The sequence below is a fragment of the Atractosteus spatula genome, chromosome 10, assembly GCF_055471065.1.
Source record: "Atractosteus spatula isolate fAtrSpa1 chromosome 10, fAtrSpa1.hap1, whole genome shotgun sequence".
Classification (NCBI taxonomy): Eukaryota; Metazoa; Chordata; class Actinopteri; order Semionotiformes; family Lepisosteidae; genus Atractosteus; species Atractosteus spatula.
Genome location: NC_142715.1, coordinates 13,560,792 through 13,578,537, shown reverse-complemented (window position 1 = coordinate 13,578,537; position 17,746 = coordinate 13,560,792). Strand labels below are relative to the sequence as shown.

Sequence of the window (17,746 nt, the reverse complement as noted above, 5' to 3'; positions counted from 1 at the left end):
CCTGATTGGTTGATCAAGGTGAGATGTGAGTCACTTACTCCTGACACTTAGGAATGCAGTCCAGATGTCCATCTGGCACACCCTAGACAGATAGGCGCCAATGGATGACCATTGATCATGATAGCTAGGCTTAGCTAAGTACATCCCCATTTGGGAGCTGTCCCTTATCAAAAGAAAACATCTTTAAATCAGCCTGCATGAATAGTTTCTCTGTGGCTGCACCACAGAGATGAACAGAGAGATGGGGCCTCATTAGAAAAAGCACAGCAACACTTAATTCTGTCTTATTAACAACCATTGCCGCTACAAGTGAAAGGCTGAAGTGAAATAGAGCGGGGACGAAGGCAGTGAAGAGAGAGAACGTGGGAAGAAGAGAAAAACGCAAGGGAAATAAAGCAGCGTCGTAAAAGAGGTGACGGAACTGTCCTCTCTATAAGAAGGGTTCCAGCGAGCCTTGCACTCGCTTACGGCCACACCCCCTTGAGCACGCCTGATCTCGTCTGATCTCGGAAGCTAAACAGGGACGGGCCTGGTTAGTACTTGGATGGGAGACCGCCTGGGAATACCAGGTGCTGTAAGCTTTTAAGCGCAGGAGGCGCCCTATCCCTGCTCGCTCGCTCATTCCCCTGTTCACACGTGCAGTGCGGCTTGTCCGTCTGTTTATTTGTCAGCTTTGGCGAGACACGGGTGCTTGTGTATTAGCGTGAGCGTTTTTTATTCTGATCGTGAACAGTTTTACAAGTCCGCAAAGGATCGAGGAAAGGTTTATCGCCAGCTGAAAAGAGACACAGCGCTTCGGCTGTGGAGACTTGTTCGGCTGGCGTTCGGGGAGTCCCGTTTTTCAGAATTGTATTGAGATCGTTTTCCACAGAGCTCAGATGTCAAAGCACAGCAGCAGCTCTCCACAGCGATCCTCTATAGCGCCCTTTCTCCCGCAGCTCCGTCCTCATTGGAAGGAAGCAAGAGTGAAAGGCTGAAGTGAAATAGAGCAGGGACGAAGGCAGTGAAGAGAGAGAACGTGGGAAGAAGAGAAAAACGCAAGGGAAATAAAGCAGCGTCGTAAAAGAGGTCACGGAGCTGTCCTCTCTATAAGAAGGGTGCCAGCGAGCCTTGCACTCGCTTACGGCCACACCCCCTTGAGCACGCCTGATCTCGTCTGATCTTGGAAGCTAAACAGGGATGGGCCTGGTTAGTACTTGGATTGGAGAGGGCCTGGGAATACCAGGTGCTGTAAGCTTTTAAGCGCAGGAGGCGCCCTATCCCCGCTCGCTCGCTCATTCCCCTGTTCACACGTGCAGTGCGGCTTGTCCATCTGTTTATTTGTCAGCTTTGGCGAGACACGGGTGCTTGTGTATTAGCGTGAGCGTTTTTTATTCTGATCGTGAACAGTTTTACAAGTCCGCAAAGGATCGAGGAAAGGTTTATCGCCAGCTGAAAAGAGACACAGCGCTTCGGCTGTGGAGACTTGTTCGGCTGGCGTTCGGGGAGTCGCGTTTTTCAGAATTGTATTGAGATCGTTTTCCATAGAGCTCAGATGTCAAAGCACAGCAGCAGCTCTCCACAGCGATGCTCTATAGCGCCCTTTCTCCCGCAGCTCCGTCCTCATTGGAAGGAAGCAAGAGTGAAAGGCTGAAGTAAAATAGAGCGGGGACGAAGGCAGTGAAGAGAGAGAACGTGGGAAGAAGAGAAAAACGCAAGGGAAATAAAGCAGCGTCGTAAAAGAGGTGACGGAGCTGTCCTCTCTATAAGAAGGGTGCCAGCGAGCTTTGCACTCGCTTACGGCCACACCCCCTTGAGCACGCCTGATCTCGTCTGATCTCGGAAGCTAAACAGGGATGGGCCTGGTTAGTACTTGGATGGGAGACCGCCTGGGAATACCAGGTGCTGTAAGCTTTTAAGCGCAGGAGGCGCCCTATCCCCGCTCGCTCGCTCATTCCCCTGTTCACACGTGCAGTGCGGCTTGTCCGTCTGTTTATTTGTCAGCTTTGGCGAGACACGGGTGCTTGTGTATTAGCGTGAGCGTTTTTTATTCTGATCGTGAACAGTTTTACAAGTCCGCAAAGGATCGAGGAAAGGTTTATCGCCAGCTGAAAAGAGACACAGCGCTTCGGCTGTGGAGACTTGTTCGGCTGGCGTTCGGGGAGTCGCGTTTTTCAGAATTGTATTGAGATCGTTTTCCACAGAGCTCAGATGTCAAAGCACAGCAGCAGCTCTCCACAGCGATCCTCTATAGCGCCCTTTCTCCCGCAGCTCCGTCCTCATTGGAAGGAAGCAAGAGTGAAAGGCTGAAGTAAAATAGAGCGGGGACGAAGGCAGTGAAGAGAGAGAACGTGGGAAGAAGAGAAAAACGCAAGGGAAATAAAGCAGCGTCGTAAAAGAGGTGACGGAGCTGTCCTCTCTATAAGAAGGGTGCCAGCGAGCTTTGCACTCGCTTACGGCCACACCCCCTTGAGCACGCCTGATCTCGTCTGATCTCGGAAGCTAAACAGGGATGGGCCTGGTTAGTACTTGGATGGGAGACCGCCTGGGAATACCAGGTGCTGTAAGCTTTTAAGCGCAGGAGGCGCCCTATCCCCGCTCGCTCGCTCATTCCCCTGTTCACACGTGCAGTGCGGCTTGTCCGTCTGTTTATTTGTCAGCTTTGGCGAGACACAGGTGCTTGTGTATTAGCGTGAGCGTTTTTTATTCTCATCATGAACCTTATATACTGTATCTCTACATCCCATAACCTTTAACGGCAGGTGCCTGGGTGTGGACATGTTCTGATGTAATATTTAATTTTTAATTTATTAAATAAGTAAACATTTTAGTAAAGTCTGTTATATTGTTAAAATCTATAAGCGTTATAAATATCAATTTTTGCTTGTGCTTATAATTTATCGCTGCTAAATGTGTCTTATTCAATTATTTTAACACTTTTATGACCTATCCACTAAAATATAAAAACCTGCCCTACAACGCTCTTCTCAAAAGATAAAATAAGTTTTACATTTTTTGATTCAATGTAATTTCTTTTCTAGAGAAACACATCATTTGAGGCTTGGGTTGCATGTTAATATTTTTAAGGTTTAAAGACTTTACGTTCACGGTACGTGGAAAATCATTTCAAACTTTTGAAAAGTTGTTGAGAATTTGTCATTGAAATAAGCTTACATATTTTAATTCAAAGTGATTACTTTTCACTCTCGATAAAACACGTGTGATTTTGGGGCGGAGGGATATGGTGGGGCGTTCTAAAACATCACAACCATTTGAAAAATGTCTTGAGCTATGTAGGCATGGTTACAAATGTGGAGTTTATGCTTAAATTAGCCGACTTGCCGGTTTTGAAGTGTGACACCTGAGCTGTCAGGCCCCGATATTGACTGCTGCGAAGATGGCTTCTTTGAGTAGTGAATCATCGGATTCCTCTGCTATGCAAACTGAAGAAGTAGGTTGCTAAAATATTTTTTCTGATAGTGGAATTGTCGTTTCAATCTGCGTTTAGCGTATTTCGTTTTCAACACTTTGTCTTCTTTTTAGCAAAAGCTGACCCAGCACTCAGTGGTGTGTGACAGTGGCTGTCATGTGAACTCATGAAGAGTTGCTACAAATGGTAAATATTAAACCACAGCAAGTTCGAAGCAAACGAAAAACTAACACAAAAGAGGCATTACAATTGTAAATATTTTAGGTAAAAAGCATGCCTATTTATTTTGTTAAGCCTTCCTTTTCTTTTTTCCTTTAATAGAATAACGAAGAGGTCGACGCATCAATCTTCAAACTACCATCAAGCTTGAATGTTTCGTGTCTGTTCATGTGTGTTCGCCAAAATGTGGTTAATGATGATGTTCAACCTAGTTTAGCTAACGATGGCTCTAATGAGCCCGATGCTATGGATCAGATTGTAAAGTCGGTGGTATGTTGCACCTTCAACCATTGTTTAAAGGGGGTTGTGGTTGACGAATGCGCGGCCCGTTTGATTAATCATCCAGGTCAACGGGGTCACACATGCCTAGTTGTCGGGTGCGCGGATGGGTACTGTGGTGTCTCCGGGGGAAAGTTTATGTAAATGAAAGTAGTACTCACACCACACTTTTCTTTCCTGAGTTTCGTGGCTTTTCTTCCTCCAACTATCTTCCAAATACAGTCTGTAATCCGTTCCCTTAATCCTGATCCTATCCGAGTTCCAAAAGTCCGTAATAAAGCCAATCCGCGATGTATCCTTATCCAGTGTCCGTAATCCAAAAACCATAAACCTTTTCTCCTTTCAGTAGTCCGTTATTCTTTAGCCCGATCTTTAACATACACCTCTTTCCTCTCTTTTCCTCCAAACCGCATTCACCTTATCGGCTTCCGCCCTGTTCACTGCCTCCGGGGCACTTATATTTTGGTTCCTGATGCGGCTCAGCTGTGTCTCATTGTTTCTCAGGGTAGACCCTTTCCATGTACCGGTCAGCTGATTCTTTTTGGCAGCCATTTTGCTAAGGTCCATATCTAGTATTTTAAGTAGGTCATTCCGAAAATACCTGTTATGAATGACCCTTCCCCTGGTCATGTTACAGTACAAAGATGTGTTGTTTGCCGCATTAGAAATTTATAAGTGTCTCAGTTTAGCCCGAATTTTATCGGCTGTTCTGTACATCGCCAGTGGCCTGGGTGCCTATACTTTTACAGATGATACTGAGCGGAGTATAAAGCACTTGCTGAGAAAAATAATTGACGACCGCTCGCCATATGAGTATGTACGCTCCTTACTTGTAAAGGTAGATGGAAAAATACTACACGTGACTTTTGGTGCGTTGCAAAACTTATTTTATACTTATTTATACTTATTTTTACAGAAAAGAAAAAAGATCTATGTAAAACCAGGGCTGTGAAATACTCGCAATGTGAATAGAGCTTTCACTCTGTTTTACAGACACAGGTGTGCCATCGTGAGAAGAATGAAAAATTTCGAATGTATATGTAAGAATTCTTACAAAAAGTGCTTTACACTCTTCTTTCTGCAAAGCTTGAAATAAAAATCAATTAACTGAATGCTAATGTCCTTGAATTTGTTAAAGAGATAGATGTGCATGTAAAGAACATGAGTGAAATTACTGCGATTCTGATGTTTTCAGATCAGAAACTGAAGCCTGGCGGATTCAGCGGTGTGTATTCCAAAACTACAACGTATTTTACATAGAACCTGTGGTAACACCGTCCCTCTGATCACTCAGGCTAATTTATTTGCTCTGTTAGGGTCGCCCAGTTCGGTGTTCACGGCTATAGAAATGGCGAGAGAAAGGGCGTTATGAATGCTTTTTCAGATGCTGCTGAGTTTCTGAACAATGTTGGGGCGATAGCTACAACTAATTTTCTGCACCAACATTTAATTGGCGATTGCAAGCAGTAGTCTGTAATGTGTGTGAAAAGTTTAAAAGTGTATACTGGGATGTTTCTGTAATTTAAAACCTACTGATGAAATAAAGTGGTTCACATTTCACATGCTATTTGTCCTGCGAGTTCTTTCTGTGACACTTTACTCAGTCAGTCAGTCAGTCAGTGTGCGTGTGTGCGTGCGTGCGTGCGCTCACATCCCAGAAACTCGCGGCACTCACCAGACTTCCCACACCGCCGATTCCCTAGGGTTATAATAGATTGCATTCAAACCTGCAGCAGACATGATCACCTTCCATCCCTCGTTGCTAATACGCTCTTTCACACACTTATTTATAAATCGAAGGGGATGCGGTGGTGGGCATTTGGACCCTGAGGCCTGGGGCTGCTAGGGGTGGAAGGCGGGACAACAACACTCATTATGACACACCATTGGCTCTCGAGGGGGCGGGACATCCGCCCATAACATTGCACCATTGGCCGATAAGGGGGCAGGACATCTGCCCATGGCGGCCTCCCATTGGCTGAAAAAGGGGGCGTGGTACCTGTCAAAATGTTTGATGAAAGGTGTCGCTTTATTCTACTCCCGGGCCAAAAACAGCCCTCGGATCATCAACTCAATCAGGAACTCCCAGTCTCACAACTGCATTCCCTCGGTGCTTCCCTACCACCCTAACCCAATTTCTATCCCCAGGACCATCATTAACAATGACTACATTTTACAGGACGATCCCTCCATTGGTACTCTTTTTTCCGACCGCCCAATCATCTCTTATCGCTGACCACCACATAAGCTTCTTGTTCACAGCTCCCTCACACTCAGCACCTTCCCCTGCAATAGCACTCGCTGCATCACTGGCAAATACATATCTAACGACATTCGGGGCATCACAGGACAATTCCAGATAACCCTGACAACATCCTGTATCTCATTTACTGTATCTCTTGCAAAAAATGCCCAGCTATCTACATTTGGGAAACCGAAAGGAGACTAGGAGAATGCTTCAGAGAACATATTAGGGCTGGGAAGGTTAAAGATTTCTCCAAGCCCATAGTTTTTCTTTTCACCTCAAATAGCCAGGATCTCTCAATGACTGACTTATTTTAATGTAATCTTCTCTATTCTCTTGCAGGTTTTGACTTCACACCTTTCTTCACCTCTCTCCATTTTGCACTTCCTGTGTGGCCTCTCTGCTGCTCCTGCCTCCTCCCCTCTCCCAGCTTTTGTTCTTCTGTGCTATTTAATCTTTGTAATCTGCCCTGTCTTTCTCACACCTGAAGAAGGCTTCACAGCCGAAACATTGAGTTTTCTCTCTTCTCTTTTCAGTATGGAATAAACCTATTACTTGTTCCTTTGCAGACTACACATGCTGACATAGTTTAGTTCAGGTGGGTAGCTGCTTCAATATACATTTGTAAATGTCAATTTAAAACTGTAAAAATAGTAAGATTGTAACTCCACTTTAAAACGTGGCAAGAAATAGACACATGGGAGGCTACACCCTGGAAAGGTCATCAGTCCATCCCAGGGCAAAGATATAAAAAATAAACATATAGGCAGCACATATCAAGCCTTACAAGAAATCATTAACACCCTCAACACACACCACAGGTCCATTAAACTCAAATACACCAAGCATGGTAGCCTGATAGACTTCCTAGACACCACCACATACAAGGTTTCTTCCTTCAACAACACAGACAAACTGGACATCAAGGTATTTTTCAAAGACACATTCACACGGCTTACTGCACAAGGATAGCTTCCACCCAAAACATACTTTAAAAGGACTGGTAAAATCACAACTCCTACACTTCCACAAAATCTGTACACAACAACAAGACTTTGAGGAAGCCAAATACACACTCTTCCCAGCTTTATGCCAGAGAAGATACACACAAAGGTTCCTCAAAAATGTGGCACAAACATTTCTAAATAGAAAAACTCCAGATGACAGAAAAATACCCCTCAACACATCATATTCTCAACTCAGCATAAAAACCAACCAAAAACCATGATATTAGAAAACACAAACATACTAAGGGAGCACAAAATCATATCTGCACACAGAAAAAAACAAAAACCTTCAGCATTAATTAGTCCAAAGCAAGCTAAAACCTGTACACAACAGATCATATACACCAAGAGCCAAACATTTCATAACAGAAAACAATGATCCAAAACAAAGAAACTAAAGAAATCTTCCAGTTGCAAAGGGCACTCTCAGAAAACATCAATAACGCCATCTACAGCATCCAGTGCAAAAAGTGCGGGGTGACCTATGTGGGGGGAACGGGTAACTCCATCCGAACCCAGCTGACACAACACATGTACATCAGGAACCACGGGACTGGAAAGCAACCCCAACTGGACAGAGATAGAAACAAAGAAAAAGGAAAGGGAGTGGATCAAAAGACTTCTTTACACAAGACCTGAACATCAGAAAAACCGGGAGGGTTTTAGTCGTTGGAAGAGAGTGCTCACCTTGTGCCAGATGGTCCCCTCTCGGATAAAATCTGGGAGAAGGAGCTTTGTTCCCCTCTCCTAACTAGCCAGATCCTACAGGGACTGGAACTCTTCACCATACTAACACGCAACAAACAGACGAATAACTGAAACCAATCAGCTATGGAAACTCGCACAGCTTGCACAGTCCTACTAGGGAGGAAAACAAAAGACCCTGATTGCCTATTGAGATGTTAATGGTCCATGCATAATCCCCACCAGGGAAAGCAGAAACTCATTCACCAACTGAAACTGCACCTACTCATACAGAAACGTACAGAAGGAGCACAGACCATAGGATACAAACTAGCCCCCTACAACTACAACACACTGCCCCTTACAAAACAGGATAAAAACAGGCCAGCATGGACACAGTGTCCCAGAACAATGCCTGAAGAAGACCCAGGCAGAAACATAGCGACACACAGAAAGGCAAGATTGTCTTCCTATGGAGCCACAGATTCTACAGAGGTAAAGCTGCCTAACAGTGGAAACCTAACGATGTCAACGAAGCTGTAGGCATTTAAATGGTAAGTATGGATCAATCCAGAGTTGACAACGCACGCAACCGTACGGTCACCCTCCACACTGCCTACACAACAAACATGTCAAACAGACAGGATACCTTCCAACAAGGAACCAGGATCATCTACAAAATGATCCAAACAGTCCACCATTTACAAAACACAGCAGTTTTATTGGACGGGAGAACCGAGCACCCGCCAGCCTACGACAGAAGACCGAGGAACATAAAACCTGCCAAGCCACCCAAACTCACATATTTGAAGCTGGTAAGCAATGCCAAAAATTGGCTTCACACCACACTGCAGATCCTCGAAGAGCAAAATCTGTCATACAACTAGAGGATCTTGAGCTTCCCCACTGGGAGGAAGCTTTCACACTTGCTTCCAACTGATCAAAGAAACATTATGGGAGGAAATTGCAGAACACCACCTTTGGACCCTACAGTACACAAGCTATCAATACTGGGTTAGGGAAGGACACTCGGGCAGATCAAATTATCACAGCAGTTTTTAAATTCTACAACGACTTCTACTGGAAAGACTGCGAACAAGACCAAGTAAGAGTTAAGTTGTTTTATAAAGTCATTAACTTAGAGCAAGGTATAATTCTGATAAAAATACAATAAACAATATGGTGAAGCTATTGGAGAGAAAATTAAGGCTCGGTTAAGAAACTGAAACAGTCTTGACTTGTTCCTTTACACAAAAGTTATTTATTTTCAAAAGAGACCGATGAGGATTCCTCTGGTGTGCAAGACCTGCCTGAAGACATTTGACCAGTTTCCTCTTCACCTAAAGAGGGTGTGTATGAAATGAGCCTCAGCAGAGGAGATCAGCAAGTTCCTTCTCCAGGCCAGGAAGGACTTGTTGAATCACCTGAGAAATGGGCAGGTCGGGGATTGCAAGAGCATAGGGCTCATGTGTGGTGAGAATGTGAGACTGGCGGAATCCATGGACTGTTTTATGTGGAATCCTGAAGACACATCAGCAAGGTAAGATATTTATAATTTATAAGGCTTCTTCTGTTTCATTTCTAACCTTTACCTTTATGTAAGGGTATGTTAAAATGATATACCAGTGGTCCAGATGCCCTGAGCAAGAGGCTGCTGTCCAGGAGGAAGAGATGCCAGAGACTGAAGTGGAAGAGGAAGGGGAAGATGTGAGTTCTGGAGAACTTTCTATTTTTTCCAAATGTATCTTTTGTTTTATACTTGTATTCTAGTTTGTCTTAGAAGTAAAAATGTTTAAATGTGTATTTTGTATTCCTACTGTCCCCCCAGTTCTTAAAAGCCATCAGCAGGCTCTCAGGAAGACGGTGACCCAGGCCGGACTGGACAGAACGCACTCCCTGGATGCTCCTCACCTGGCTGGGTTTAAACAGGACCTTACCAAGGATCTTGGAGTGGCAGATTGCTCTCAGGAGGTATTTATTTTTAAAGGCATTTAAAATTGAGCAGTGATATTTCCATAGCACATGTTTTTACTCCTTAGCTTAAAATTCACCCATGTGAAATCTCAGCCATAAACATAGTGACTCTACATTTGTCAGGTAGAAAATGTTTCCAGATTCCTGTTTTTATGGATCCATCTGCATCTTCCTTAAACTTTGTAAAGGGCCTATCCAAAACAACAATTATTGTAACCAAATGAAGACCACTGGACTGTCTCACCAAATCATTGGTAATTATATTAAGAACATAAACCATTTTCCAGGCTACATCCTAAATGATATCAGTGTGAAAGTAGAGGATCCCAGCCTGGCTAACCTCATCATCAACTTCCAAAGTATCCTAAAGGATATTCAGAAGAAGAACAGTAAGAATGTTGCCAAGAGATTACTAAAAATAGGTCATTTTCATTTTAAAACTTCTTTCAGTTGTACTTTTAATCTGAATACAAAAAAAGTTGATGAGTATTAATTTCTCCCACAGATATAGACAGTTGCAGAGTCCAGAACCAAGTACGAAGGATTGCTGGAAGGTGTTGCAAAGTGTTGCAAAGAGAGATGTGTTGCACAGACTGGGCAAGACATCACCTTGCCTGAGCAGCTTCTTGTACTGTATTACCTGCAGGTCTTTCTCCAGCTGAAGCACCTGTAGCACCCAGGGGTGGTAAAGAACATGACAGTAAGAATACTTTCATACAACAAAAGTAAGAAATTACATATATGGGATTTTTACAGTTTGGTGTATTCATTTTTATTTTCTCGCTATTACAGGTTGAGGAATGGGTGCAAAGAAAGTGTTGTTTCAACAAGTGGGCACAAAAATGGTCATAATTCCTATTAAAGAGCACAAAACCTCAAACAACAGCTGGCTTGAGTGAAGAAGAGGAACATGCAAGTTGATGGCTACATTGATATACCCATCCACTCAATTCAGGGTTGTGGTAGAACTGGAACCATCCTGGCAAGCAGTGGATGCAAAGTACTGTATCACCCATAATGTGACACCAGTCCATCACAGGACTCACTCACACCATGGCCAATTTTCATAGAAGCCAATTAAAATCCATGTTAATACCGAACAAAAGACCTCCACCTGCATAGCTCCAATCAAGTACAGTATTTAAGAAAATCTGGAATGTACCTTAATTGCATTTTATTTGTGTTTTATCAGCCGTTTCATCTTTACTTCACTAAACTGCGCTGTACTGCCCAGGTCAGCAGCTGTGAAAGGAGACGGAGAAGATGGACTGGTCAGCCAATGTATCAACAGTGTCTGAAGTGCTTGAGAAGTGGAAGCCCAACACAGGACTGCCACCAAATGGCATGCAAATTAAAAAGTTGATAAAGTATCAAATCTGGGAAGGCCTGAGCATCACTGACGATCCTGTGAAGGGGAAGAAGTTTGTGACTTCCAGGTGTTTCCAGAAGGGAGAGGTGGTGTGTGATTACAACGGCAAGGTCATCACAAAGACAACTGCTGAAGCTCACAGATGACAGAGGGAGACATGAGATGTCTTTTCTTTTCAGATGAACCTGCACAAAAACTGTGCATTGATGCTCGTGAAAAACACTGAGCCTGCCTCCCGGATAAGGAGGCAAATCAGAAGATGGATAAATCCATCAAAGAGAAAAGACAATGTAAGGGCTGTAAGAAAGTCATTTATAATCAACGAACAGCCTGTCATAATTCTGTCTGTGACAAAAAGGGACATTGTTGAGGGGAGAAGAGCTCCTCTGTGATTACAGCATTTCCAGGAAATAATTTCAAGGTTGAAGGACAAGCTCTGGAGTGGTTGGTTCACTGACCATTTCCAAAAAAGAAACTAAGTAAGTATATTAAAGTGCATATTTTGAAGATATTCATTTTCTTGTACCTTGGAACTAATGTAAAAATTATATTCGTGTTAATGTCTTGAAAATAGCATTTCTCATTCTCATCAGCAAGGATATAAGGAAGGGATATGGGACTGCTAAAAAGATACATGATTTTCAGAAGAGTATAGAAGGCAGATAACTATCCCACTCAATTGTTACTGCAAAGAAATGCAACAGTGTAAACAAAAAGGTGAACCATTCTTGAAACTTATTGATAGAATCTGAATAGCACGGCATTCCCAAACCAGGCACTGGAGTTTCCTGCAGCGTTAGATGGGTAGTCTCTTGGTAAGAGAGAGATCGACAGAGTACTGGACTTCATGAACGACACCTTTCCAATTCATCGAGAACAGAGCCCACAAGATCTAGAGTCTAGAGAACAATTTCTTACAATATTAGTGGTAGTTTCTGAATGAGTTAAGGACAACATAGTTGTAGAGCTATCTTGCAACTTCTTAAAAGTTGTAAAAGTGATTACCATATTGCCAGTGGTTTATATTTAAAACCTAAAGATTTTAAATTGAATCTTTCTTAAACAAAGGACATTTTTCACAGGAACAGCAGCCTAAATCAGTTGATGACTGTAAATATGACAAGCTTGTGATAAATTGTAAAGTGCAAAACAAAGATGTATTGTTTTGGTTTTGTCTTCAACATCATATTAATAGGCATGTTATTTTTAGAGCAGCTGCCTGCCATTCACCACCAGCCAAGATGCCACGAGGTACATGAAATGACCCAGAAGTACTTAATGATACAGAGAAGAGCATATGGGGGGAAAAAAAAGAAGACAAGAAATATCCATTAACACGTGCATCTAGAAGCCAGAAGACGGGTGATGATCAGCATTTCAAAAGCAGACACTGGAGGTTGAATTCAAGTTTTAACAGTGATTGTCTCTGTTTGGCTTCAACACAAATCATATTAATATGCTCACGTTATTAATTTGTACAAAGTCCCCAATATTCATTACAGGCGACGTTCCCAGGAGTACACACGATCCAGCCAGAACGTGGCTAGCTGACGTGCAGTGGACCTCAGGGAAAGAACTCTTGCCCACACGGATGTCTCTGCTCTGAAAACCACTGGATAAAGTTATATGGCGGTCTGTTCTCAGCTGTTGATTTTGTGAAAAATATTGAATATGAAAGATTGAAGTGTCACTATTCAATGAAGTTCAGACATAAGTATTATGTTGAGAAGCTAGATCTGTTCTACTAATAGCTTTAGTACCTTAATATTGTACTGTTTGCTCTGGTTTTCAGACATCAGTCCAAGATCATTGGTGTGTTAATTGATTTCTGGTAAGATTGGCCCCACGTTTGAGTGTGTGTTTACATTTCTATCTGGCATACTCAAAAGATGGTTTTGTTTCCTTTTCTTAATTGCTCTTGATTACTAGAGTTTATTTGGCATGATACATTTGTGATAAATGCTTTTTCTTTGTGAATAGTCTTATTTTAATCTACATAATGTCAATGAGTTAGTACCTTAAAGAACAAGCAGTAAAAGAAATGACATTTCAGGTTTATTAGCTAAAGTTACTAAGATTCCTTTACAGTGCAGAGACCCATCTTTAATATGCTGTGTGTGCTCATAATGGACTTGAAATTTGTTTTTGTCACAATGTAAAGGTATAATAAATAGATAATATACTCTATTTATCAAGACTTGACTATTTTAATTCCATACTTCCATTGACTGCTTTGGAATGCATTCCTTACAATTTTCCTAAATAATCATGGTCTCACAGTGTAGACCTGGGTGACATAACAGGGGTCAGGGCTGTATTGACTGGAGGTTTGTGTAGACTGGCCATTGTCTATGTGAGACTGTGGGATCACTAGGGGTCCCCCCCCCAACACCTGTAACATTGTCAAGTGGTATAATTACCTACAAAAGCTAAAGTTTCCTCCATTAAGGGGTCACTATTTGTCAGTCACTATCAGTCCGGGACACTCTATGCTAGATTGGACTGTTGTCTTTGGAAGATGGGGTCACAGCTGATGAAATAGACCACAGTGGCAGTCCTGCCTAGCTGTTATATCACTGACAGACTCACCCACACATTGAGAAGAGAGCACTGGTTTCTGTGCAGAAAGCAGAACAACTCACTTTAACTGGTCAATTAGGTCTAATGAGTTTTATTGCCCTTGACATCTAACTTACTCCAGCCCCCCTTGTGGAAACAACCCCTAATTACTGTTCATGAGCTCCTGGCCACACTTGTTCCCAGTGGAACCAACCTGGAGCAGCAGAACACAGGTTTTCTTTTTCTTTAAGTTGTCTGCTGTTGTAAAACAAGTCATCCCTTGGGAATAAAAACTCTCCCTCTAGTCTGGTTGCTATCTCCTTTATTTGCCCCATATTCCCAGGGCAAAGCAGCTGAGTGATCAAAAGCTGAACTGCAAGGAGCTGAATTTCACACTGGGTTACAACAGACCCTGGTGGGAGAATGGGCAGGAGAGGGCCGGTTGTGCTCCTGAACTAGTCCCCTCCTCTCCTACTCTCGTATTTGCATCACAGTCTATAAACTCCAGCCCTATTGCTTTTCTTCCAGTTCATTTTTTTTAATACAGCTCGTGAATTATGTATACTCTTGTGAAGTATCAAGAAAGCACTCTTATCTTTATTCCCGACGGTCTAGCACAGTAACCACAACTCCAATAACTTTAACTAGAGGAAGGAACCCAGCTTCTGCTCAAAAGGAAAAAAAAAACATTGAAATCATAAATCTCCAGCACTGGCTGGAGACTCTGTGTGTCCGTGCTCAGCGGTTATATAGGACAGGACTCAGCGCGCAGCAGGTGCGGCTCATTGCTCTACGCTCCCCGTGCGGAATGCGCGTCTCCTCCTTCCAGACTCATAACACCGCTGCATACTGTACATCCCTCTTAAATCCCAGAAACACAGAAACTCCGGGGTGTTTCTGTGAGTCAGTACTGGGTTTCTCTGTTCGAGGTTACAAGCAGAAACAAAAAAGCGCTGAAAGCAGGAAGTTATTTCTGCTCGTAGGCATAAACGTGTAAAAATAACTTTTCCGATTACTAAACCCCTAATAAAATCCATCTAAGTCTCCCTTTCGTTCCCAATGCACATAACTGAATATAAACCAGTCAAGTTCAGGTACTTTTCTGATGTACAGTATCTGAATAGTTCTGGCGCGGCTGTTGTAACAAAGATACTTACGAACTTTTTTTTCATACGAGCTCTTGCCGTTTTTAAAATGAATATTTTTTTGAATTCGCTAAATCACACGAAACACCAGCATCACTTATCATAAGCATCTGACCAATTACATTCCTAAATGTTAAACCCATTTAGCATTTATTTTTAACTTGTTTTTTTTTAAATTACACACCTGTTAACTTAGTCCGGATCGCGGTCACCGAGGACCACTCCTGTCTCCCCAGATGACACTTATTATTTTTAAGATAAACGCGAGATAAACAACGTTTGTTTGAAACCGCTCCACAAATTTTCTCACATGCACGTATTCTCAAATATCACCACAACAAAATCATAAAGTTTGTTTCCACAGACATGACACTATTATGCAATAAACCAATAAATTAATGAACTAGCAGAATCCCAATAAAAACACCCGATCACCTGGCCAGCCCAGCATGTCAATATCATACATTTTTACCAACAAAACCGCAAAAGCAAAAACCAGCATATATATATATATCCCATGTTTTTACCTTATTCTGGAGCATGATATATATCCAAAATAACCCAGACTAGTTTATCTCAAGAGCTAGAGACTAGTAAACGTTACTGATTACGTAATAAATGTTTGAAGAGCGAGCGCCAGAAATAAGGCGATTTGATTGGTAAAAACCGCTGTCATTCTTTGTATTTTCAGCCATTCAGAGCCCTTAGGGGGTGAGACTTCCTCTAGAAGCTTCAGGCTGCATTTTTAGCTGTCAATCATTGACTCAGAAGGGATAATCAATCAGTTTTTTATAAGTTTCTTATCAGTGCTCCTTTTTTTCACACCAGAAGGCAACTCTGAGGTTTTTTTTTCATTGCATAACAGCAGGTAAAGGCTCTCTTGCAGTGTCTTAAGGTTTTTATAGCAATTGCAATGGTTTTTATTCTTATTATTTTCAATATTTTTATGATTTTTTATTATAGGCGTGAAATTTCATTCCAGGTCCAGTCTTCACAAAACATGATGTAGAATTTTTTCTAATTGATCCATTTGTCCCAAATTTTTATCCAAGCTAGTAGCCACCTAGAACAAGGTTTTCAAATCATTCCCAGGCCCTTGACATGCATATAGTTGAAAACTCTGACCTCTGAAGACCAAAAAAAAATGTTCGCCAGCTGTTTTTTTTGTTTTATTTTCATATGTTTGTCTGCTGAGTGGACACATTAAGAAATATAAGAAATTTGACTATTCACACTCAAAGCCAAGGGGGCTAGCTTCAATTTAAGACCTGAACCAGGCTCCTGCTATGTTCTGCTGCAGAGATATAACAAATGTTTAAGGGGGAGGAAATTCCAGGTGGACATTGGCTAAATATGTCACTGGTAGTAAAAGGTTAAGTATTCTTGCCATTTTTAGCATATTGTAAGTGGATTTTTTGCAAACATTTTATTTTTTAAATCACATGAAACACAATCAACCCATTGTAACTTCACATTGATAATTCCTGAGCTTTATAACTGTGTATTATTTCTTTTTACCTTGTTTTAATATTTTTTTTATTATTTTTGCATTTTACAGAGCTTTTTAATATATTGTGAGCATTTTAGTGTCATTTTAAAATAGGACTATCAATGCTCCTGACTTTTAAACCTGTATTTATTCTGACATTATTCTCTCCACCTGCAGATGAGGGAGGTATTTGATCTTAAATTTGTTGATTTGGGGGGAAAATATACATTCATTTCCTTGTATGTATCACCAGTGGGAAAATTGGCATTTTTGGATGAATTGCAATCTTTACTGCAAGGCCTTCAGACTGATATAGAAATGACTGGAGATTTAAATGACACATTTGATAAATCAGACAGGAACAGCATAACATCTAAAATGGCAGAACCCTCTAAAGTACTGAAAAAATTCCGGCACATTCATAATAAATACAATTTATTTAATTTAAAGCATAAAATTTGCTTTAAAAAGAAAACCACAATTTGTACGATATCATATTTCAATATCGACGTTCAGATGAAGAATTTGAGAATTTGAATATCAATGGAGAGTACATTGATTTTGGGACAATGTTTGCATCTGAATAATCCTTCCTCCTGGAAAGAAGGAAAAAAAAGTTTTGAGTCTCAGTCTTCAGGATCCCCCCCAAAAAACGTGCAAATTTGTTTCCGGTGTATTTTGGATAAAGATATAACTCTCATAGAAGATACATTTTATCACTTGAATGCAGTCGATACTTTCGACTTTTTATATGATGATAGGACCTACATTTAGGGCTCAGTACTGATAACACTGCTGCTATTGATGGAGTAGAAATAAGTGATGTACTGGCAGTTTTTTTTTTCTGAGGCAAGAAGTCCTAGAACACCTCCTATAAAAATAATAAGATTCAGAGCAAGAAATATTTTTCCGCCTCACCTAATGCTATTGCATTAACGAGGCTGAAGTTGGCTTCTTATTCGCCAGCTGCTGCTTTGCGTTTTTCGTTCAATCTTAAATGCTGCTGTTGTGATGTTATGTCGTCTTTCGCCTGAAGATGGCTCTCTACAGTCATTTTTAAAAATACTTATCCGGATGTATTACTGTACATTTCCTTAGTAAAGGGGAATATGTAAGTAGAGACTGTCCAAATTGCATTTTTGTATGAAACACATTTCAGAAACACAACTCACAATAAAACAAACTGGCATGTTATACCACGAGTAAATAAGACAAAGGCAAAACGTAAATTCACTGGCACTTTCTGCATATTTTCCACGACCTTGCCTTCTGATCATAAAAAGTCTCAAACTCTTGCATTTTACAAGAAATTTTAATATAGCAGTTTTAAATGGGACATTTAGAACATGGCATATGAGACTATATGG

The 17,746-nt window shown here is 41.6% G+C and overlaps 3 non-coding genes and 1 pseudogene across 3 annotated transcripts; all 4 read left to right on the top strand.

Moving 5' to 3' along the window:
• The first annotated feature begins 462 nt into the window (after positions 1 to 462).
• Positions 463 to 581, top strand: LOC148825292 (5S ribosomal RNA). Its single transcript, XR_016092814.1, has one exon. It is a non-coding gene; the product is annotated as a 5S ribosomal RNA (ribosomal RNA).
• A 537-nt stretch (positions 582 to 1,118) lies between these two features.
• Positions 1,119 to 1,237, top strand: LOC148825291 (5S ribosomal RNA; annotated as a pseudogene).
• Positions 1,238 to 1,774: 537 nt separating this feature from the next.
• LOC148825290 (5S ribosomal RNA) lies at positions 1,775 to 1,893 on the top strand. The gene has a single exon (XR_016093357.1). It is a non-coding gene; the product is annotated as a 5S ribosomal RNA (ribosomal RNA).
• A 537-nt stretch (positions 1,894 to 2,430) lies between these two features.
• LOC148825289 (5S ribosomal RNA) lies at positions 2,431 to 2,549 on the top strand. The gene has a single exon (XR_016093356.1). It is a non-coding gene; the product is annotated as a 5S ribosomal RNA (ribosomal RNA).
• Positions 2,550 to 17,746: the final 15,197 nt, after the last annotated feature.